The sequence below is a fragment of the Mesoplodon bidens genome (genome assembly GCF_964165515.1).
Source record: "Mesoplodon bidens genome assembly, contig: HAP1_SCAFFOLD_621, whole genome shotgun sequence".
Taxonomy (NCBI): Eukaryota; Metazoa; Chordata; class Mammalia; order Artiodactyla; family Ziphiidae; genus Mesoplodon; species Mesoplodon bidens.
In genome coordinates this window covers 77,824-101,072 of record NW_027672405.1, presented here as the reverse complement: position 1 = coordinate 101,072, position 23,249 = coordinate 77,824, and the positions used below count along the sequence as shown (strand labels likewise).

At 39.5% G+C, this 23,249-nt stretch overlaps 1 long non-coding RNA gene across 3 annotated transcripts in view; it reads right to left on the bottom strand.

Moving 5' to 3' along the window:
- Positions 1-19,674, bottom strand: part of LOC308610243 — a 34,453-nt gene extending 14,779 nt beyond the window's left edge. The window contains exons 1-3 of one of the 3 annotated variants that reach the window (XR_014014463.1): positions 19,281-19,674; positions 2,309-2,374; positions 1,187-1,251 (exon numbers count right to left, since the gene is read on the bottom strand). This is a non-coding gene — a long non-coding RNA (uncharacterized lncRNA). Of the gene's footprint in view, positions 1-1,186; positions 1,252-2,308; positions 2,375-17,781; positions 17,807-19,280 lie in introns of those variants that run through there. The other 2 variants (XR_014014464.1, XR_014014465.1) reach the window with 2 other exon arrangements.
- Between the last annotated feature and the right edge of the window lie 3,575 nt (positions 19,675-23,249).

Here is a 23,249-nt window from a genome sequence, read left to right as displayed (position 1 = left end):
ATTAACAAGCCTCACACCACAACGTGGTAACAGAGGATGGAGAAGGACTTTAGAATGAACTCATTTTTCTGGGCAGGCGACAGGCTGGATGATGCAACGATGAGCCGCCAGGGACAACAGGACAAGGCAAGGGGCAGGGGAGCTGTAAATAATCATTTCTGGATCTACTGGATCTAGTCATCCGAGGTGCCCTTTGGACAAACGCCATAGAGATGCTGGCAAGTGGCTGGACAGAGGCATCTGTCTGGTCCAGGGGGGAGAACTGACAGAGCTGGAGGTGAAAAGCACCAGAGGGTGAGATCAGACGGGGTGGAGAGTCATGGACCAAGGGTGAAACGACAACACACACAGAGGGCGGAAGACAGAGTCAGTCAGGAAGACAGCAAGGAGAGATCTGTCACAGAAACCAACAGCGCAGACTCTGCGGATGGCAAGGCGACAGTGGTCTGAGGTGACGACTGGCAAATCTCCACTGCTTTGTATGCTGGATGCCAGGTCACCTCAACCGGATCAGGTTCCGTGGAGGGGCAGAACCAAGACCGCAGGCTGCACGATACAATTCAGCTGGGAAACAAGAATCTTTGCCAGAGACCTCACTGCATGGTGTGTAGCGCGACCCTCTGAGATTGTAAGAGACAAAGAGCGCAATTTACTGGAAGGGTGACAAGGCTGTTCTTCCAGATGATCCTCATTGCATCCCTCGACTGAGCACTGAAAACAATGTACCTATGTGACAACGGTGTTCTACTGAACAGACAACTTATATGCACTGAGTGCTCCCTGGACAGCACGCTCTCGGCTTACAGGAAGCACAAGGAAGGCACCAACGTCAACACGTTAGGGGCTGTCTCTCAGGAAGGCTCGCGGCCTACAGTGGGATCCTCAAGGAAACCTTTTAACGCTCGAGAACAAAAGTGATTTGGCAGGACCATATAAGTCAAGCAAGGGATGGTGTTCTGCCACAAATGTCAAGAACACGAGGCTTGTACTGTGGCTCTAAGAGGATCGTGGGATCTACACGTAGAACTTGCCAGAAACACTTGGTGCTGACCTGCTCCTCTACGCTTTGTCTAACCACATCTTTTACCGACTCCTACTTTCCCATTTTAACTTTTGAACTATTCGCCTCCCAAGGTGTTATCACAAAAGAACAGCAGCAGGTAAATACGTAAACAGCAAAACTCACCAGAGGCTGATTCATTTTCCGCTGCTCTTGGAACAACGTGCAGGACTGTGACAGTGGAGGCGGACCTGGAGAAGGAAAACGCAGGCAGTGAAGCTACGACTGAAGCGGCTCGGGGTGCACGAGCACCCGCCCCGCGCTCCACAAGAGACACCTGTGGGAGACCCGTCCTTTCACCTTCAGAAGGGCCTGTGAGAATAAGAAGGGAGCAACCACCCTCAGGTCTGTAACTCCCACGTGACTCTGGTACCTGAGGGGATACTTTATTTTTCCGTAGCGAGTGTACATTGAATCCTATTAAAATAAACCTCCGTCATTAAATATGAAATTAAAAAACGCTTATAGTTTACCTCTTCTCAGTCTGTTAACAACTTAGATCAGAACATCCACAGGATACCCAGAATAAAGGGACACACTCAGGTGCGTTTCAGTCTTGCAATGATTTGTACAAACTTTACAAACTTAAGTGCGACGCTCGAAAACATCTTTTATTAAAGCTGACTTTAAGTGGACAGAACACCTGCCCTAGGAGTTTGGAGTCCTGTGAGCGACCCCATGTGCACACCCGGTGAGGATCCAGGACAAGTCAGTTCCCTTCTCAGGCCCCATCGCTTCCTTCCTCACCTGAGGCAGCAGGACAGAAGCCCTGCAGACTCATCCTGCACCGATTACACTGTGCGACTCCACAGGGCACAACCCAGGGGGGCGGCGGACGCTTACAGTAGACAACCAAGGTGCTGACGCGCCTTGAGACACACGTGCGAGATGCAGAGACGGCGACAGGAGGGGGAGGACTAGGAGGAGGAGGATGGGGGTTGGACGGAGGGGAAGACGCGGCACGTCCCGGCCGAGCCTGTGGACCCTGCTCCCCCAGGACACCCAGAGCTCACAAGTCCCAGGGGAGCCCCATCCGGAGCAGCCGGCCCTGTCCTCCAGCCCGGCCCCTCCACCTCCGGGAAGCGGTCAAACCCTCCAGGTGGCTCTACTGCGGGCCCTGGGGCGGGCAAAGCCAAGCCCCCGCTCTCCAAGCCGCGGTCTCCCAAGCCCTGCTCTCCAAGGGCCGCAGGCTCCACAACCGCCTGCAGGCCTGCAGACGCAACACCTACCCTGTGGGGACTCACTCACCAGCCCCGGGCTCCCGAGGCTCCGGTCCGGGGGCTGCTCCTCGGGCGCGCTCCTCTCTCGGGGTCTCTATTTTTAAAATATTTATAAGTAACCCATTTTGTAGAAAACACCTATCTTTCATCATAAGAATTATGACACTTTATACTTTCATTCCGGCCTAACTTTTATACTCTATTTTCTACCATTTGGCAACTTATACCCTACGCTCTAGTCAAGAAGAATCTCATTTACAGTCACTTAAATATATTGTGTTGGCTCTCAAGTCCAGGATGTTCCTTCTGCCTGGTATGCCCCTGACCTTCTCTCCACGTGGAACATTCCTACTGACGTTCAAAACCTAATTCCAAGACCCCCTCATTGTTGGCATTCTCTTTAATATCCCCTAGAAAGGTTACTGACTCCAAGTTCTGTTTTACAAATTTATATTTTTATGATCTATTTATTTAATAGGCTATCCCTATTCTATTGTAATGAGTTGTTCATGCATCTCTCACACTCTCTTTTGAGTTCCTCTGGCCTTTATTTTTTCTTTTATCTCTTACCCATAAGCACAGTGCTTGCCCCATAGTACGTGCTCAACGTGTTGGCTGAGTGAAAAGACACCTTTTAGCTCTAATCATTTGTGAAATTTCATTTAAAATGACATCAGATTACCCTTTGTTTCCTAACTTAATTTCTAGTACTATAGAATGTACACTCAGAACATCGTCAGTGGCCTACAGAAACAGTGTTCTCACTGGACTTCACGCATATAGTCAACCCCCTTATAACTTTCTCTGGCATACAACTGCCAGACATGTTATTAAGAAAAAAAAAAAAAGATGTACCAACACCTCACCTATTAGAAAACTTCCAGAAGCTCTCCATTCCTTATGGTATCTTTTCTACTTGATTTTTCAAATACCTCTGTCTTACTTCATCTATTCAGAACTGCCTTTTCCACCTTTGGCTTTCATTTTCAATTTCATTCATATCATTATCTGCACTTACCCATAGAACCTAAGCATATTTCAGTTTCTTAGGCAAGTTTCCTCACTAGAGGTCAAAGGGGCAAGGACTATTGTGATAAAATATTAAATAAATAGACGATAGAACTTTGTTCTATTGGTCTGGGAAAATTACTACCTGAAACAAAGTAATTCTGGAAACTGAAGGGATCAGACCAGTCAGCTTTGTTTACTTCAGACTCAAATCAATGTCTTGTCTTTACCTGAGCTCTGGTTACATTTAGAAAAAAGTACTGTAAATACAGTGAATGAGCAAGGCCACTATCTGAGACGTGTCTGGGTCCTTAGTATAGTAACTGGGGGAATGGTAAGCGTTGGTCAATGTTTGCTGATTGATGACTCAATACATCTGGTTAAGCCTCACCATCAGAATTCCAGATTTTTTAACAAGCTTCTCAGTCTTCTCAACCCAAAGAAAAAACTAAAGAAAACTAGATGACAAGAATTTCAAATTGTAAAATATCCTGGTTGTCAAATTTAAATAGGGATATCCTGTGCAATGGAGAGGCTGGCTGGTGCCAATTTCACATTTTGTTCTCTAGTGTCCGGACGAAGCCTGCTCTGCCAGTGAGCTGACAGGTCGAGAGCACTCCAGCTTCCACAGACACCCGAGAACTTTCTATTTTTCATGGTCTTCCTGCCTTACCTAAGGGAAGGACTATATTCACAATGAAAAGAGTTATGATTAATCACCAATAGAGAGATTCTTCCACTTTCTGGGTGCCCACGTTGAAAGTCTGGTATAGTCAACACTCCCTCTAACATAGATCGTGTATTGAAATGAGAAAACTATCACCTAATATGGCCAGAGAGATGAAGGGACTTGGCCCAGCTGAGTCCAGGAGACACCTCTAATTCAAAACCTCAACCATTAACATAGTGATTGTGATCAAGGAGACTTAGAGCACATAAGAGATTCAAAAAGCATATTAATCCACCTCCGGCAACACTGCCAGTTTCAAAGAATGATTAACCTTCTCTCCCACTTGATTCAACCTGGCTATGTATTATACCACTCTAAATGCTAGCAGACTCTATGCTTATGGCTTCCATTAGGTAGCACTTAGTATACACGAAAACTTTCTTCAAGAAGTAATTACTTTTGAAACCATAAACGTTTCAGTTGGGAAAAGAGAAAAAGAAAGGAGGTGCAAGTAAAGGGAACTAGGAAAAAATAAGAAAATACCCTCAAATATAAACATGTTGATTCAAAAAATAATTTAAAGGGGATTTAAACGATACTAGGTGAGCATTTATTCTGTTTCTGCTTTAAATAAAGCATTCTGTTCTATTTGTTAGGTGTTGTACTTGTTTAGTATCTAATGTCTGTTAAAAACCTCTCGAAAGAGATGTATTCATTCTGGTATCCTAAGCACCTATCTGGATGAACAGCACAAGCAATGGGAAGTCATGGGGCATAATGGACCTTGCAAAGGCTCTGGAATCCCTCTCTTACTTATGGTCTTTGAGACTCAGGCTCCTCCTCTATGTAGTGTTCATAAAACTTAGTGGAGATAGAACACTAGGGACACAGAAGGTCAAAGCAGGTATTTACTACGACTTTTCAAATATCTTCCTTTAGGAAAACAAATATATTTTATTTGCAATGAGGCTTTCTTGTGAATTTTATTCTTCTGAAGAAAAATATTTTTAGTGAACAGTTGATTCGTTTGCCTCCCTATGCTACTTTATTGACAATACTCAGGTAGGGGTGGTTTTCTCTCAAGCAGTTACCTCCATGTGATTTGTATTTCAGACCTTCCTAAAAGCATGTTTTCCTGCTCTTTCTTTCCACCCCATCCCAGCTCTACTTAAAATATTGTGATCCTCTATTAAAATGCACAGAACCCTATAAGGAGAAGCAAAATGTTTGTCACTGCCAGCTCTGGTATGCATATATCAGAGGCTAAATTATAACTGATGAAGACAGAAATGGGACCCATATCTGTCTCACTTCAGAAACCAGAAGTGTAGCTACTACAAGCTGATGAATTGGAACTCAGATCAAGGCCTAGAGTGGAGAGGAGTCTTCTGATCAGAAGGGGAAAGTAAACAAAGGGCAGCGTTTAATTATTTAATAAGAAGTAAGAGAATGACTATGGTGTTTTTACAGAACAGGATATAATATTGAAATAAAACCCCCCAAAGTGACACAGAAACATAATGCAATCCTCTTAAGCTACAACCCTTCCTAAACCAAACCATACCATTCTCTTCACACAGCCTGGAAAGTCAAAAGAAAGGGGATACTGATCTGCATCACTGGCATTAGAAGCAGATCTAGTTTTAATGAAGTTTTACTTCATGGACTGAAGTTTCCCCCCAAAAAGGGTAAGCTTTTTTCTCAAGAAACATCACTGTGTAATAATCAAGGAGCCAGGGATGGTGGTATTCATTGTTCTAAGTACAGGGATTTGTTTTGCAGAAAGAAGTACCAATCAGAAAGAGAACTGACCAATAATTAATTAACAAAACTGCTTCAGAAGTAGATTTCTAAATCTACTTTTAGATTAACTGATAGTTAGAAAAATCTTACTAAGTTTATTCATTTAGAGGAAATCTGTGCAAGCCTCTGAAACCAAGAGGTATTGTATCAAAAGAGATACGGTCACTAGACACTTATGTAAGAGCTACTTCTTCCTCAAATGGCCACCTTATAGTCATTTCTGACTATTACATTACCAAGAAGTAACAATGCACCTTTAGGAAACTAGTATGAAAGAAAAACATAATAAAATTTTTTGCAGGTGACTCTTTGATCTCATAGGTGTGTGTTAATTTTCCAAAGTTCGGACTGGATCCCGCCTTTACAAAATGCTCCTTGAAATATCGCATTGAAAATCTTCTCTTTTACTCCTTATTGTAAACATTGTATATGTTTTTAAGAAGACCAATAAAAAATATGGACTATGGGGCTTCCCTGGTGGCGCAGTGGTTGAGAGTCCGCCTGCCGATGCAGGGGACACGGGTTCGTGCCCCAGTCCAGGAAGATCCCACATGCCACGGAGCGGCTGGGGCCGTGAGCCAGGGCCGCTGAGCCTGCGCGTGCGGAGCCTGTGCTCTGCAACAGGAAGTGCCACAGCAGTGACAGGCACGCGTACCGCAAAAAAAAAAAAAATATATATATATATATATGTGTGTGTATATATATATATGTATATATATATATATATATATATATATATACACACATATATATATGGACTATGAAATTATTTTTCCAGTAGTGAAATTATGGAGAATATGACTTGCATTTCTACTGTATTCCCGCAAAAAGAGGAAGACCTTTTCCACAAAGACTGTCATCAATGTTAACTCTGGGAGAAAAGTATTTGTAGTTGTCTCATGCTTTGTGGTGAGAGACTCGCACTTTTCCCCGTCTCTATTGTGGGAAACAGGGCACACTTTGGGCTGAGAATTCATGCTGTGGTCGGAAAAGAAAGAAACGAAAAATACCCTCATTAACACTGCTCTTTAACAAGTTCAGCAAATGGGCTTCAGGCATTCTAAACAGCAGCAATTAAAAAATAACTTTAGATTTCATACATTTCTTCCAGTAGGATGAAAAGCTGAGGTATGTTAACTTTAATTTTATGGTTTGGGTGAATACAGAGTTCGATTACTCCCTGTCAAAGCAGAAATCAGCCTTTTACAAGGAATAAGTGCTAATTAAGCAAAACAGAGTAAGCATGTTATATGAAGTATATTTGTTTCTTTCCTGTGCACTGTGGCTGCACAAGCTCTAACCACAGTTTCCGTAGGGACCATCAGTGCTCCCTAAGAATGCCAATGCAGTGTTCCGTCCAGTTAGTGGGGTGCAGAGACCACTCAGAATGCTGATGCTTTCCACAAAGGAGATGGGGCTAGGGAGGCAAATGCAATCAGGGAGTATTACCTCTGTCTTGTGTGCCTGCTACAAAACAGTGTCCTCTCAAGACTACTCTATCCCTTCTTTGCTTTATACGTGTATGTGTAAGTTTGTGTAGGTAAGCTTTACAAGTCTCTCATAAGAGAAAACTAAAAATGCCCAGGAAAAAGACGAAACTGCTTCAACAGAGAAAGGTCTCTCTGTTCCAGTTGAAGAGGATATAGAGTTAATAACAGGAAATATCCATCCCCTGAAACTGTAGGAAACATGGATGCTTCCACAATTTACTCAAGGTCTCACTGACCAGGCTGTAATTTTAATTATTATTTCTTATGATTATGGTAGATAAAAAGTCTCAGTAGTATGCTAAAACTCTTTAACACTTGTTGACCTTTTTTCTTGAGAGCTTTCCTCCTGCCAGGCTCCAGCCAACAGTAGCAGTAACAGATATCCAGATCTTAAGAGGATAGAAGTATAATGGTGCACTGAATATGGAAAGGAAGAACCAGTAATGGTTCCTATACATTCATAACGCGAATCAGCATCAAACTAAGGAAAAAAGCTTCCCCAAGAAGAAGTTGACAGCAAATAGTTTCGCCTCTTAATGCATTGAGGAAACAACTTTGAAGTTATCCGTAGCCACCACTTCTGAAGCGACCAGTAGCTTTGCAACTATTAGTTTACTTGTATTAGATTAATTTATATTAGAGTTTATTTAATGCAATTGCTCACAAATTTTAAACCATTTTGTAGAGTAGTGTTCTGTATCTGTTTAAATGAAATGCTTTCCTAAGCTCAAGATCAGTGTTTTTATGTTGTGTAAATTATGAAATTACTGTGGAATATCTGGTAAACTTGATAGGAAACCCCAGATGTCAGCACTTTGCTGGGCAAGATTTAAAGTGGCCCACACCATTAGCCCTCATCAGGAGCAGTAGCAGTAGGCTAAGTCATAAGGGCACGCCCATCCATTACATTCACCCAGGATACCGTGAGTGAGAATCAAAGGGCAGTGAGACAGAGACCTCTATGCTCAGATTCCACTGCCAAGAAATGGCCTAAGTCAGCTCTTGTTGTTGAAGAAAATAACCCTTTAGGAATCAGACTGAATCCTATTTTAAGTTTTAGAGGAGGAAGGATACTATTTAAACATTGATGAAATGTGCCTCTCTTTTTTTATCAGCATAGAAATTTATTTGAATTCAAAAGAATATGGTTATATTTAGCATAGTGTAATAATTATCTAAAGCACATATCATCGCTGGCTCTGAAACAGTTCTAAAGATGTCATTCTTTTGAAGTAAAAAATATGCAGTAAAAATGGACAAGGAAGCAAAAATATGAAAAAAACAGTTTGCTGAGTATGGGAAGTTGTTACAAGAGGGGCACACCAAGATAATTGTAACAGAGTCCAAATTACATAACATGCAGCAAGGAGTTCTCTTGCTTTAACAACTCCTAGAAAATAAACCAGTAATCTCAATGCAAGAATATCACCACTGGGATAACAGGACAAATTTTCTGAGGCACACAGGTAGTAATTCACTATACTTCCCCTTTCTCTAATACCTTTTCTCACACCAATTTCTTTTCTTTCCTCGAGGATAGATTTTATCCTGTTGAAAACAATTTTAGTTTCATTTGTAAAGTGGAGTAAATAATATCCTGAGTGAAATAGGCAGCGTTTTAGCTGAAGATGCTCAGGAATCAAACTTTTGAAAAAGGCCAATCAGCTAGCTAGCTAGCAGTTACCATCAGTGGCTTGCAGAAAAAAAAAATTACAGATGATATGTTTGTTAAATAGATAAAAAGAATAAGCAGTTTAAAATGGGTGAAAAATCCCAGGATCTATTGTGACCTAGACCAGAGGTCCCTAACCTTTTTGGAACCAGGGACCGGTTTCCTGGAAGCAAATTTTTCCAGGGAGGGGAGGCGGGGTGTGTGGGGTTCAGGCGGTAATGTGAGCCATAGGGAGCGGCAGATGAAGCTTATAGCTGGCTTGCTTGCGACTCACCTCCTGCTGTGCAGACCATTTCCTAAGAGGCTGTGGACTGGTACCCGTCCAAGGCCAAGGGGTTGGGGACCCCTGACCTAGACACTCAAAAGCAGACAGTTGACCTTTGATTAAGCCCATTTTCCTGTGGAGTGAGCCATAAGGGGCTCCAAGACACAGTTTGGTTTCAATGTTTCAGTGTTCACAGCCAGAGGGCAAACTCAGAATGTCTCCTCCTCTTGCAAAAACTGGACCACGAATGAGAAGTCTTTTTTAGAGTAGCCCTTCACGCACAACACCCCTGCAGATCTGATGGGCTTGACTGCCCAGAAGGACTGGGCTCTTCGTGCTGGTAGCAGAGCCTCATGCTAATCCCAGATCCTTAGCCATGAGTGTTGCTCAGAATCCGCCCTGATAGTAATTAGCCAGGTGAACTCCATCCATCACCCCAGGTACAGGATTGTAAGTGTCACTTGACCAACATCGTCCTAAACTCGTATTTAGGATTTTAGCCAAGAGTTTTGGGTCAAGCCCTAACCTGAGTCCCAGATTCATAGCTTCAGCAGTTCCGATCCTACTAACACCTAACAGCAAGTGTTTGCAGATCTGCGAAGCCTGGCCAGTCCCGACAGCTCCACGATGCACCACATGGGAGCCCATGCACCACAGCAGCTCAACCCCTCCCATCCTAAATGTGAGGTTGCCAGACCGAGCCATTCCCACACTACCAGAAACGGGCATCCGTGAAAACTGCTCTCATTTTCTCAACTTCTTTGGCCAATTCTCTCAAAACCATAGGATCAAAAGTACTAGAATCTATTAATAGTCTTCCTTCACTTTTTTTTGAATTCCATTTGCTCCAGTATAAGCTTCTAGCGCATTGATGCACTGTAATAATTCTGTCACCTTTTTCGGCTACATCCGCTGCAGAAGACACTACCGGGTTCACCTGCATCTAGCAGCTCTTTGCATGCATCAGGGAACACATCAGCAATAGTGAGTGGCTAGCCATGTTTCAAGAGCTCTTTTGCCACTGGATTCCCCACGTTGCCTACTCCAATGAATCCAACTGGAGTCTTGGAAGCTACTGACCTAGAACACAGAGCTGCAAGGCTGGCCACCGACGGCTGCTGTGGACGACTCCCTGTACCAGAGGCACGAGGTGGCTCCACGGAGATGGAAGGAGGCTGACACGTTGCCCGCGCCCCTCCTTCCCACGGTGACCTCCTCGACTCCCGGCTCACCCACTGGCTGCTATAGGGTGCGTGGTGCGGAGGGCCGGCTCGGCTGTGGCGATTCTTAATACCTCTTTGGTACTAGGTTACACATACAATTTCACCTAGTGAGCGATTTAACAGAAGGAATTTTTTTCTACGGCATTTTTGTGGCACAGCAGATAGAAGCGAGGTCACTATTTCTTTGAAAAACTGAACTAAAAATTTATAGAAAGTCATGATTCATTCTACAAATATGCTGAGTCAAAGAAATGTGGAAATTGATGCAATGGAGGAAGAGCGCTAGATTTCCCTGATGCTCAACTGGGACCTTTCTTCTGGTGTCAGAACATGGTTGTGTAACTCCTGTAATCCCAGTGGATTTTCCAAAAATTCCAGAATCTTCAGATTTTGGTAGCCCCTGCTTACTGCCTTTTCCCCCCCCATGCCAAACCCCCACCCCACCCCGCACACATTTATTTTTTGCCAGTTGTCCTCCGGGGGGCTTTTCTTTATATAGTTATTGCAGCAGTTTGTTAGACTACTGACCCCCAGTGAAAATGACCCTCCCCCCCGTTTTCTCACCCTGTGTAGTTTTGTTCCACCTTGACCTGGGTTTGGTCACATGACTTGCTTTGGCCCAATGGCATATCAAGAGCTGAAGCTTGGAGAGTACTTGTGCTTTAGGGCTTGTCCTCATGGAAACCTGACATGTTAGGAAGCCTGGCTAACCTAGTGGAGAACAGGCCCAGGCCACAGCCAGCATCAATGGCCAGACATGTGAAAGCAACCAGCCCCAGTCCAGCAACCAGATGATGGCAGCCTCAGTAGTCACCTCAGGAGAAAGCAAGATAGATCCACCCAGGGGATCCCAGCCCATTCTGCTGATTCACAAATTGTAAGGAGATAAAGTGCCTGCTGTTTTAAACCACCAAGCTTAGGAGTAGTTCATCACACAGGAAGAGATATAACTATCTTCACTGTTAGATTATCTTCCCATTTTATACCATGTTTCCCCTCAAACGACTGTTCCTTTATCCAAGATTCTAGAAAAGAAATAACAACTGATGAGCCTGACAGAGCCTTAACATTTTTTAAAAGCTTTATAGACTTTTAAAATAACTATGTTAATAAAATCAATATTTATTTGATCACAAAATTATTTTCTTCAGTTGCCTTAAGGAGTAATGCAGAATTGTACTAAGTTTATAAATCTGGAGGCTCTAAAAATGTGTTATTCCTTGGATTCAAGTCCTAGTGTACTTTATGTGGGCATTCACGTTTGCAAAATGATTCCAGGAAATTTGCGATTTCATTTTACAACTTTGGCCTAAGGAGTCTTATGATATTTTACCTGAGAAAAATAACACATTAATTCCACTTTCAGCTATTAAACCCATGGCTTCCTGTATTTTCTAAATTCCCTATCAGTAAAGAAGACTACGTATAGCGTACAAGACTGTCATGATTAGGAGGAAGGTAGTACAGAAAGAACCTGTCAAATTAGGCATTGCCCAGTCATGTCAGTATACTAACGTGGGGAGCCACAGGCAGCTTGAAGCCTGCAAAAAAGACAGATACAATGTAATGATTATCCTAAGGATCCGGATAATGATTCCTATGATTTTCTTTTAAATATTAATGGCAGAGGATTCTGGGGAAATGATGGTGGCTACAGAGAAGATTTTTATCCCTGAATATGCCACCCCTCCCCTAAATACACAAGCCCCCACCCCCACAAAGAAGAAAGAAAAGCATCTAGAATAGCAAGATCAAAAACCCACAGACAACATCTACAACAAGGTGTCCACATTAACTGCAACATACAGCCAGGTAGGAACAAATCAACAACAGGAAAAAGACCTACATATGTGTATCCCAAGGTGTGTGGGAGGAAGACGAGGGAAGGACTCTCTCTCTCTTTCAGGAGAGCCAAAGGTTACTATGGTTCAAGAACTCACTGAGACAAAAACTCATTGAGAACAGCGACAGAAACCGGGAGTGAACGTTGCAGGCTCCACCTTGCAGCTGAGTGCAAGAACTTTGAAATGTTCTGAGGATGCCAAGTGTTCTGGGGTCTGTGAAACCTTGACACCTATCATACCAAAGCACCATTCCAGAACAAATCCCCATACTCAACAAGGACAAGAAAGAGGAGCCCTGGGTAAATGGGCAGAGGAGGGCCGAGGAGGAAGATTTTAGAAATTTTAAGGTCATTTTTAAAAATTATGTTGTGAAAATAATAGAAGATAGTGAGCCCTGGAGTTCTGAAGCTAGAAATTATATTCTGATCTATGATTCCCTCCTAAAGTGGAAACTTATTTCATTTAAAAATGAGTGACAGAAGAGTATTCCATTCACATCCTGTAGAAAATCAGTGAGGAAAAAAAAGAAAAAAGAAGGGTGAAAAGAAAGTTCCAGCAAATCCTGAAAACGTGACAGAAAGACACGTCCACAGAACAAATGAAATTTATTGCCTGATATTGCGGAAAAAGTAAAAGAAATTTTAAAAGGAATAGAAACTGGTTTTAAGAAAAACATAAAAGAAATTAGAAAAAATCAGAAATGAAGTGATTGGAGAATAGCAAGATTTGAAAAGGTGAAAAAATTCAGTAAGTAATTTGTTTAAAAAAATCATGTCTCGAGAGAAGGTTAAACTAGAAGGAACACAAGTTTGAATAAACACAGTGGATAATGCCTCCTTGGAGAAATAGCTGATTTCAAATCCAGCATAAGAAACGAACTAGATGTTCCTGTTACACCTTGTCGTACAAGAGAGCTGGGAAGACTTCAAAGACTACTGTGGTTGTGTGGAAAGGACTCAGGAGCCAACTTGAACAGGATCCGTGAACCTAAGAGGGGACAATCTCTGCATCAATATTTATAACAACCTCACTGAAAACAACAACAAAGAAAGAAAATGCCTCATTAGTCATCTTTGGAAGCTACTTTGCAGTCAACCTTTCTCTCTCCTGTTTTTTCCTTTTTTTGTAAAACTGGTAAATAAAATAAAAGAAACATTTATTCTTCTTTTCCTAATTAAACTGTAACTCAGGGCAACCAAGTATTTGATGAAATAATGTTCTAGCTAATAAATGAATAATAATCTAATTAGTAGACTATCACCATTTGGTACCCTTAATAAATTAATGGAGCTAGACATTGATCATTAATGGCTGCAACATCACAGTAAGACAGACACTTTATAGTTCCTTTTGGAATTCATCAATATTATCTATGAAGTAAACCTGACAAAAAATCACACCTGAATTATGTCAGTGCTCTAGATCTATCTACCAACTGACAGTAAATACATGGGCCAAAGGAGCATGATAAATGTATAAGCATAAAGGGGATGCAATCAGCATAATCCAGACAGTTGGGAACCCTACTGGATGAATGCTTTGAATTCAATGACAAACACTTGCAAGAAAAATGAGCAAATTGAGTTCTTTTAAACCTATACTTTAAAAGAAATTGTGTTTGGATCAGCAATCAAATAAATAATGGTTATTAAAATAAAAATACATGTATAGGACAATCAAGGAAACATGAACTGACTGGCTATTTCTTGATATTAAGGAATTATTATTATTTGCGGATGTGTGATAATGACATAGTTGAGCTTACAAAGGGCAGTTCTTGCATTTTAGAAATATGTATACTGACGTTTTCACTGAGAAAAAGAAATCTGGGATTTGCTTTAAAATTGCTGGGGATTATGGCGGTAGTAGTCAGAGAGGGTGTAGAGAAAATGTATTGGCCTGAAATGGACATTTGATGAGAACAATTGATGAACGTTTCTACTTCTTTCTTTTTACTTCTGTAGATGTTTGAAATTTTCCATACTAAAACATGTTTTATAAATGTAGATGGCTTGCAATTTGCTCTTCTGAGCTCTCAGAAGGCAAAAAGCCATTCTTAAATTAGGAGCTTTCTTCTCTAGCCAAAAATTCTAATGATAATTGTGTCCCAACTGGCCAGTGCACTCAGATTGCTCTGAGATCTGTTGGTGGAAAAAAATAAAGAGGCTCTTTAGTCTTAGAAGAAAACAACAAAGAGTAAAGGCTGCTGCTAGGTCTAGGGCAATAGTGTAGTATCAGTATAAGACAAAATATTAGTTTCTTCCAAAATCCACTTGTTACTACTGTGTATACTTTTGCAGCAAAATATCTTTTCTACATTGTCAGCATTAAAGTAAATTTACTATTTAGGTGGCATTTAAATTATCATATGCTCAAAGCCTAGAAAGAATCCCCTAGGCTGAAATGACATGAAATCTTATTTTGGCCATTGTAGTGTATTCTCCAGTCCTACTTGCTTTGTCTATAACTGTCCTAAAAAGGTGTGAGGAGATCTGCCAATATGAATGCCAGGATTCAAAATGAGTTCTTTGCAGCTTGCTTCCTTCAGGATCTTCTGCCCTCAGACCCATGTATTTACTTAATGCCTCAGATTATTGTATATGTCACATCTTTCCAACTAGAAGACAAGCTCCTTTAAGGGCAGTGACGAGTCTCATCAACATCGAATTTACTCCAACACCAGTGCTTTCAAAATGTGTGTTGCTTAGTATATGTCTGACCATAAGAAGTTATAGAAACAATTCTACTCTAACTAAATAATAATGATATTACTACTACTATTTCTACTACTACTGCTAATAAAATGTATGAAATAGAGTATACATGGGAAAATAAAGATAACACTGGAAATCCCAGACTATAAAATGAATGATCCCAAAGCCACTTGCCAATCCATTGACTGTAAACAGTTACTTGTGAATTGGTCAACATTTAAATGCATAATTGAGAGAAGGGTTAAAACAAATTTTATTACCAAAAAACACAATTTTTATACCTACAATTTTTGAGCTCAACTAACCTGTAGTTTTAACAGAAACAGATGAGATTCAAAGTATTCATTCAGGTTCCGAAATGATCCATTCCCTATCTTTCCTTATGAAACAATCAGTTATAACTCTAATAATTTGTCAAGGATTCACCAATCTCTACTTCCTTTATTTTCCAAGGTTTGGTATCATTACAAAATCAAGTCCTTTGGCGGAATGTAATAGTTTCAAAATCCCTCATCAGTATTATTCACTGGGATAAAATAATATGAAAATTTAACAAACACTGACTATGTGCTGAGAAATGATCCTTCAGTGATTCACTCCAGGTGGAGACTAGCATTCAGGCTGCACCTGAGGTAGAACTGTTGCCTGACCTCTGAGATTCTGCAAAGAGACCATATTTACATCTTTTGTCTCTTTTAACTTCCCTAGTCCCCTTCTCTACTTTCAGAATAGTGATGCCCAGATAAGGACAAAGAGTTCAAACAGTGTGGTTAAAGGCGTAATTAGTCTGCTCTGCAGCCAAGTTACTCACAGAAGAAATAAGTTGGCTTTCACAGTTGTTAGTTTCTTCCTGGGCTTTGTTTAGAGGGGTCTCAGCTCAAGCAAGCAGCCTGTCAGCAGCCTGAAATAACTCTGTGGAAATCTAATGGCATATATGTAAAATATGTCTATGAAACCTTTTATTCAATCTTAGATCCATAATTTTACTACTTCTTTAGGCCTGGAAAAGGATATTCAGCTACAAAAGGACAGAAAAGAAAATGTGTATAATACCTCATGCCCTCCTCACACCCTAGAACCTTATTTTACCCGTTTCATCAGAAAATGATGTATGCTGTAAGAAACATTTTTAAAATTAGTTGATCAAATATTTAAGTGCACCAAGTCTCTGTATTTATTAAAGCAAATATAGTTACCTTTCTGTCCCTTTCTAAAAGAAAGCAAAAGATACAGTTCTTTTTTCTTAAGACTCAGGGTTTATGGATATTAATTATTACACTGTATTGACACCCAGACATGTTTATAGGAGGCTTTTGAGACATACAGAGCTAGTTATTCCCATACCAAATGGCACTTCTTTTTCCTCTGCCTTCTGCTTGTATTTTTTCTGTTGTGATTATATCCTACTGAGGCTGCTACATGTCTTTCTTTGATTTGAGGTTCTAAAGGTAAGACTGTATAGTCTCCTTTTTACAGAATAATAATGGGTTTTATGACTGTTTGCCTTCAGAAGCCTCCTTTTCCACTCATTCTCATTTCATATCTATGGTGAGGTGTCTAAAACAGATGAGTTAGTTCTGAACTGGTGATATATAAATCAATTATTATTTGATTCATATTCAAAGCAGCTCCTCCTAAAATAGTGGTCTTCCTGCCTGTGGGATGTAGTCTAACCTACTGCCTGGATTTACACCCACCAACATCCATATTTTGTCTATTGTTACCTTGGACACTTGTAGGAACTGAGTGAGTTTCTGTTTCTATAGTGTCCATTGACAGACAAATGAATAAAGAAAATATGGCACATATGTAGAATGGAATGTTATTCAGCCTTAAAAAATAAGGGAATCTTGCCATTTGCAACAACTTCGATGAACCTTGAGGGCATTATGCTAAGTGAAATGCGTCAGAGAGAGAAAGACAAACACTGCATAATCTCACTTTTACGTGTAATCTAAAAACGCTGCTCTCACAGAAACCGAGTAGAATGGTGGCCGTCAAGGGCTGGGGAGTGGAGGAAATGGGGAGTTGTTGGTCAAAGGGTATAACCTTCCAGTTGTAAGATGAATAAATCCTGGGAGTCTGATGTACAGCATGGTGACTATAGTTAACAACACTCTATTGCATACTCAAAAGTTTCTGAGATAGTAGATCTTACATGTTCTCATCACACACACACACACACACACACACAAAAGGTAATTAATTGTGTAAGGTCATGGGTGTGTTAATTAACCTTATTGTGGTATAATCATTTTGCAATATATACATGTATCAAATTATGTTGTACACCTTAAACTTATACAGTGTTACATGTCAATTATATCTCAATAAAACTGGAAAGAAGAAAAAGATTTACATGGAGAAGGGTGAGGCTGGTAGAAAAAAGCCACTGCTTTGAGCAGTACCGAGGTGGGCGGAAAGCCATGGGGCTCTATTAGCACTGCTGGGAAGGCTCTGCTCCCCACGTGTGGGGAGGGGGTAGGACAGCACAGCTGTGATCCTTATTGCAGACCCTAGGCAGCCTCAGGCAACTTTTCAAAGTTAGATGCTGAAAACCAATAAATGAAATTATAAGGAAGAATTACATAAATGTCTTTATTCTACTTCTGGTCCTCTTGGCAACTTTTTCCATCTAAAAGCTGCGCCCTGCAGTTCTCAAAGCAGGAACATTAACATGGATCAGAAGTTTCCAAACTTTTCATCATCAACCCCTACACCAAAAGAAAAGTTGAAATTTTATGACCCCTAGTATATGAAGTACCTTGTGTGTTTTTAATATTTATCAAGAGAACATTTAACAGTTACCTACTATGTGCCAAGAGAAAATAAAAATAAGACGTAGACGTTAAATGCAGATTTTGTTCCGGTATTATTCTTCCTTTTGACTTCAGTATAAGAACTATTGAGCTATTTGCTGTCCCAGTAAGGGGGTAAACAAACAATTACAGAATCCTGTGAGCTCTTCCCAAGTTTGCAACTATAGGGTTGGTCCTAGAATTGCTCAATAACTTTGTATTTTGATTTAAGGGGAAACTAAAAGAACTTCCTGTCCCAAAGTAACTCTGCTTTGTGGAGACTGGAGGTGCCGTGCAACTGACTCAAGATACTGTTTATTTGTTTAAACAGTTAAATGAGTAGTTTCTATTTAACAAGTGAGCACAAATTTTCACAACAGCACCTACCCCATGACATAGCTCAGACGAAAACTCTGAGGGAAAGGAAAACTATATGGGCAAAAAGTCCAGGTTCCATCCACTGTACATGGGATATTGATAGGCTTGTAAAACTTACAGAGGTACCTGGGGGTACCCAGGAACCCTGGGTATTTAGTACACAGATCAGCAAAGGATGGTGGAAAATAAGACGACACCAGGTCAGGGGACAAATTAAGCAGGTGAAGCTGGTCCTTTATACTCTTTATACTCTTTTCCCTTCTGATATACCATGGCTCTGTGCAGAATATGTTCTGTATCCTCAGTAGACCTACACACACACACACACACACACACACACACGTGTAACACACAAACATGCATGCATGCATGAATGTACACATACATGGAGTCCCCAGTCTTCTCAGTTAAAATTCAGCTTGTAGTAACTAAAGAAAATGTATAATGCCCTATATTTTATAGATTTTAAAAATACTTGCACTTTAAGAGAAAACTTTTAATGTCTGAAAATCCCTTCTGACGAAGGAAGTTATTTCTGATATTGGAGGTTGACAGTTTCACAGAGAAAACTTCAGGAGCACAGAGACATGCCTGACCCTCTCCCCACGCACCATCTGGGGAGAATTCACCAACACAGAGGCTCAATCCCTCTGCTAAGTCAAAATCAAGTATACCAACATCATTATTTCACAGAGAATACCCTACCTCATGTTAGGCATTCATATGTATTTTATTTGTTGAAGAGAGGAAGAAGATATAAAGGAGGGAATCATCCGAAATTACAGAGGACAGCATTTAAGTCAATATAGATATTTAAATTTAAGGTAAAATTCAATGATAATTTGAAATTATATGTGGAGTTTTATTTACTAAAGAGTATTTTGCAAAAGTTCAACTCCTATTTTAACTTATATTTTCAGAGAAGGTATTTGGTCCAAATGAAGAATACCTTCAATTATTGTTCTTTTATTGCAAGCAAAAAAGGATTTATACTTCTTTTCATGAAATATGCTTGTTTGACAACAGAAGGATAAATAGTTTATATTTTTAGAAACAACAGTCATCAGGCTACTGATATTCTTAATTAGTTTTAATAAATATGAATGCTTCTTATCATCTACTCTTTAGCTTGTACCTGAGGAGTTGAATACCTCCGGGAAGATATGTGCTCCAGACCCGTAAATATGCAGTTCACAGAGCCCACTACCAGAGGGCAATAAAGAAGTCAAATCTTGAAACCATGGAGTGAAAATAGTGGGAGTTTAAATAAAAGCAACATTTCACAGTATGCTTTTCTGACCAACGTTATATCTAATAACTTAATGGATTGTATGTACATGGATTCTGAAAAGTCAGCAGCACACTTCACTGGTCAATTTCTATGATAAGGGGAACGTAATTGGAGTGTAGAAAAACAGTATACTTACATCTTAAAATTCCACCCCTACAGAATCTACTACTCACTATTGAAAAATGGTAAGAAGAATAGCTTTCTGTGTCTCAGTCACCAGTTAACATTTTCAAGAGTAGAATTTATCTTCCTATGATGCTCAAATACACAGGAAAAATGCAATGGATAAACTCTATATGACATGTGAAAATAATTCTTCAAATGGAAAAAGTAAAAGATCTACAAGGAACAGCTTTATATGCATTAGTGTGGATATATACATAAAGAGGCTCTAAGAAACATAAGAATCACTTCCAGGAAGTAATTTTAGGTAGAAGAGAATTAACATGGATGAGGAAGAAAAGAGAGTTGGTTTTAAGATAGTTTCATTTACTTGTTTTTTTGTGTTTATTTGTTTTATTTATTTGGTCTTTGGAATATTATAAGGCAACAGTGGCTTTCACATCCGTATCCCAGTGGAACAAAGGGACCGAGGTCTATACTGGAGCCCAGCCATTGTTTGACTAGCTTGTAATAATACTGGTGAAATACAGCCAAATCATTTGAACTACAAGCATCCTCTCTGACAATAATCTTAAGACATCAACATTATAAATTAAAGAAAGGAAAGAGAGAATACTGTTTTCTTTAGAGAGAAAATACAGATTCTGGATCAAATCAATAATGTCAGCAAACCTCATGGCTATAAAATATTCTGCTGCCTATCATTTAGATCATGCCTCTAGAAGAGGGAAACTGGGTGACAATTTCCCCAGATTTTATTTTTAATTCAAATATTTTAGATAAGAGGCATCTCTAGTAAAACACGGTATCATTGATTTTTTCCAAAATGATAGCTCACAGGAGTTCCTCTTTCCTTCTCAAATACATATGGGGAAATGGAGGTGGGTGGGTTAGAGGAACTATCTAAATAGAGCATAGTAATCAACAGTTTGTTTTTTTAAAATACAAATTTCTATTTAAATTGTTTCCAGAGACAGAAACACACAGAGACAATTCCATGTGACAACAGTGGAAGAGACCAGAGTGATGCAGCTGCAAATCAAAAACTGCCAACACCAGTGATTGATGGCCACCACCAGAATCTGGTTAGGACAAAGAAGGATCCTCCCCTTGAGGTGTCAGAAAGAACATGGCCCTCTCAACACTCTGAGTTTGATCTTCTGGCCTCTAGAGCTGTGATAAAATAAATTTCTGTTCTTTTAAGCTAACAAGTTTGTGGTATCTTGTTATGGTAGCCCTAGAGATAACAGTATTTGATTCCTGAGATGGCAACTGTATTCTGACTATGTAATGACTATTCCAAGATGATCAACAGACACAAAGATAAAGAAAGGCAAAACTGAGACTAAGCCCAGTTCTTTTTATTCCCAGAATAATAAATGATTTTTTAATTAATTTAGATCTCTTTGTCTAACCCCTCTGCTTTTCAAAAGACTATGTGCGACCAATCAAGTAGTAATATGTTATACTTTCATTTTAATTCATCTCAAATTATTTCTAATTCCCCTTATGAGTTCTTACTTGACCCATGAATTATTTAGGAATATATTGTATAATTTCCATTTGTGATTTTCAACAAATTTCTTTCTGTTAATGATTTCTTATTGCATTCTGTTGTCATCTGAGAGCACTCTTTATATTGTTTATATCCTTTAAAATGTACTGAAATTTGTTTTATGGCCTAGCATATAGTATATCCATGTGCATTTGAAAACAATGTATATTCTGATGCTGTTGGGTGGAATGTTTTATAGATGGCTGTTAGGTCTAGTTGATTGATAATGTTGTGCAAGTTTTTTTATTTTCTTGTTGATCTTCTGTCTGTTCTGCTATTGAAAGAAAAGTATTAAAGTATCCAACTATTATTGTAGAACTGTCTGTTTCTCTTTTCCGTTGTGCCAATTTTGCTTCATTGTATTTTGAAGTTCTGTTGTTAGGTGCACATAAGTTTATAATTATTATACATTCTAGATGGTATAATCCTGTTATCATTTTAAAATATCTTTGTCTCTAGTAAAAATTTTCATCTTAAAATATATTTTTTTCTGATATTTTCTTAGCCACTCCAGTTTTTTTGTTGTTGTCTTGTTTTGTTTTGTTGTTACTGTTATGGTATATCTATTCCAACCCTTTTACACTTCACCTATATATTTTCTTGACTCTAAAGTGGGTCACTTTCTTGTTGATGTTATATACATATATAACTGTATATTACTTTCAAAAATTACATATATAATAACAAATTATGGCAGACTTTGAACTGGACCTTTTATTTTTTTCGGTACGCGGGCCTCTCACTGTTGTGGCCTCTCCCGTTGCAGAGCACAGGCTCCGGACACGCAGGCTCAGCGGCCATGGCTCACGGGTCTAGCCGCTCCGCGGCATGTGGGATCTTCCCAAACCGGGGCACGAACCCGTGTCCTCTGCATTGGCAGGCGGACTCTCAACCACTGCGCCACCAGGGAAGCCCTGAACTTCACCTTTAAATGAGTATGATTTAGACAGTAGAGCTTCCCTACCAAATGCAAATAACTCACTTGAACTCTCTTTTTTGTAAAGGACAGACCAATTCTGCCAAGGGGAATTCTTGAACTCATTAGATATGTGATATTCATTATAATTCGTTGCATTTAACACCACAGAAAGGACTTGATCAAAGGCTATTTTACTCTTTTCTTCCTCACTGGATGATTAGCTAGGTTCATTTTTAAATGGAAGATATACTCTAGATATTTAAATGTAGGGCATCTCTTCCTTTCAAATCTCAGAAAGAAAGGTGTGCTTCAGTTTCCCTGCAGAAAGCTCTAGTATCTTACCCCCTTTTGAAAGAGGAACTAATCCTTCATTCTCTATTCTTCTTTGTCTTCTTCCCTTCATCAGCAATGAGCCTCTTTATCATTTTTGTCAGCCCAAAGAATAATTTTTCTCTTTCCAGGCCAGTCAAAAATTGTACACTACAAAGTAAACGGAAAGAGCTTTATTTATAAAAATAAAACAGCTATGGCATTAGTTCTTAAAGAGTATAAAATGCTGATCCCTCATTCCAACAAAAAGTCTTGTTAGCATTTAGGGTTCAATGAGAGGCAATAAACAAAAATGTTTTGGTGACTCATTTGACATCTTTACTAAAAGGTTTGAACTCATAATGGTGAATATCAGACATATTTGTGTTAGGCAATTAAAATTAAATTATATCTAGACGTATTTTAAATTACCATATTAACATTAACAAGTAATCTTAGAACTCATCTTGAAAGTAAAAGGTACTTTTATACTTTATAATGAAAAAATCAATAAAATGTGCCTTTATGAAGAGAAAATGTAATTATAATACCAATTAATGTTAACTGGTCACTTTTTATTGAAGTAGAGTTGACATACAATATTATGTTAGTTTCAAGTGTTCAACATAGTGATCCAACATCTGAATACATTTGAATTGGTCACCATGATAAGTCTAGTAACCATATATCACCATACAAAATTATTACAGTATTATTGACTATATTCCTTATGCAGTAGATTGCATCCCCAAGACATTTATTTTATAACTGGAAATTTGTACCACTTAATACCCTTCACTTATTTCTCTCAGTCCCCATCCCCCTTCCCCTCTAGTAATCACCAGTTTGTTCTCTGTATCTACAAGTTTGTTTCTCTTTTGTTTTCTTTTTTAGATTTCACATATAA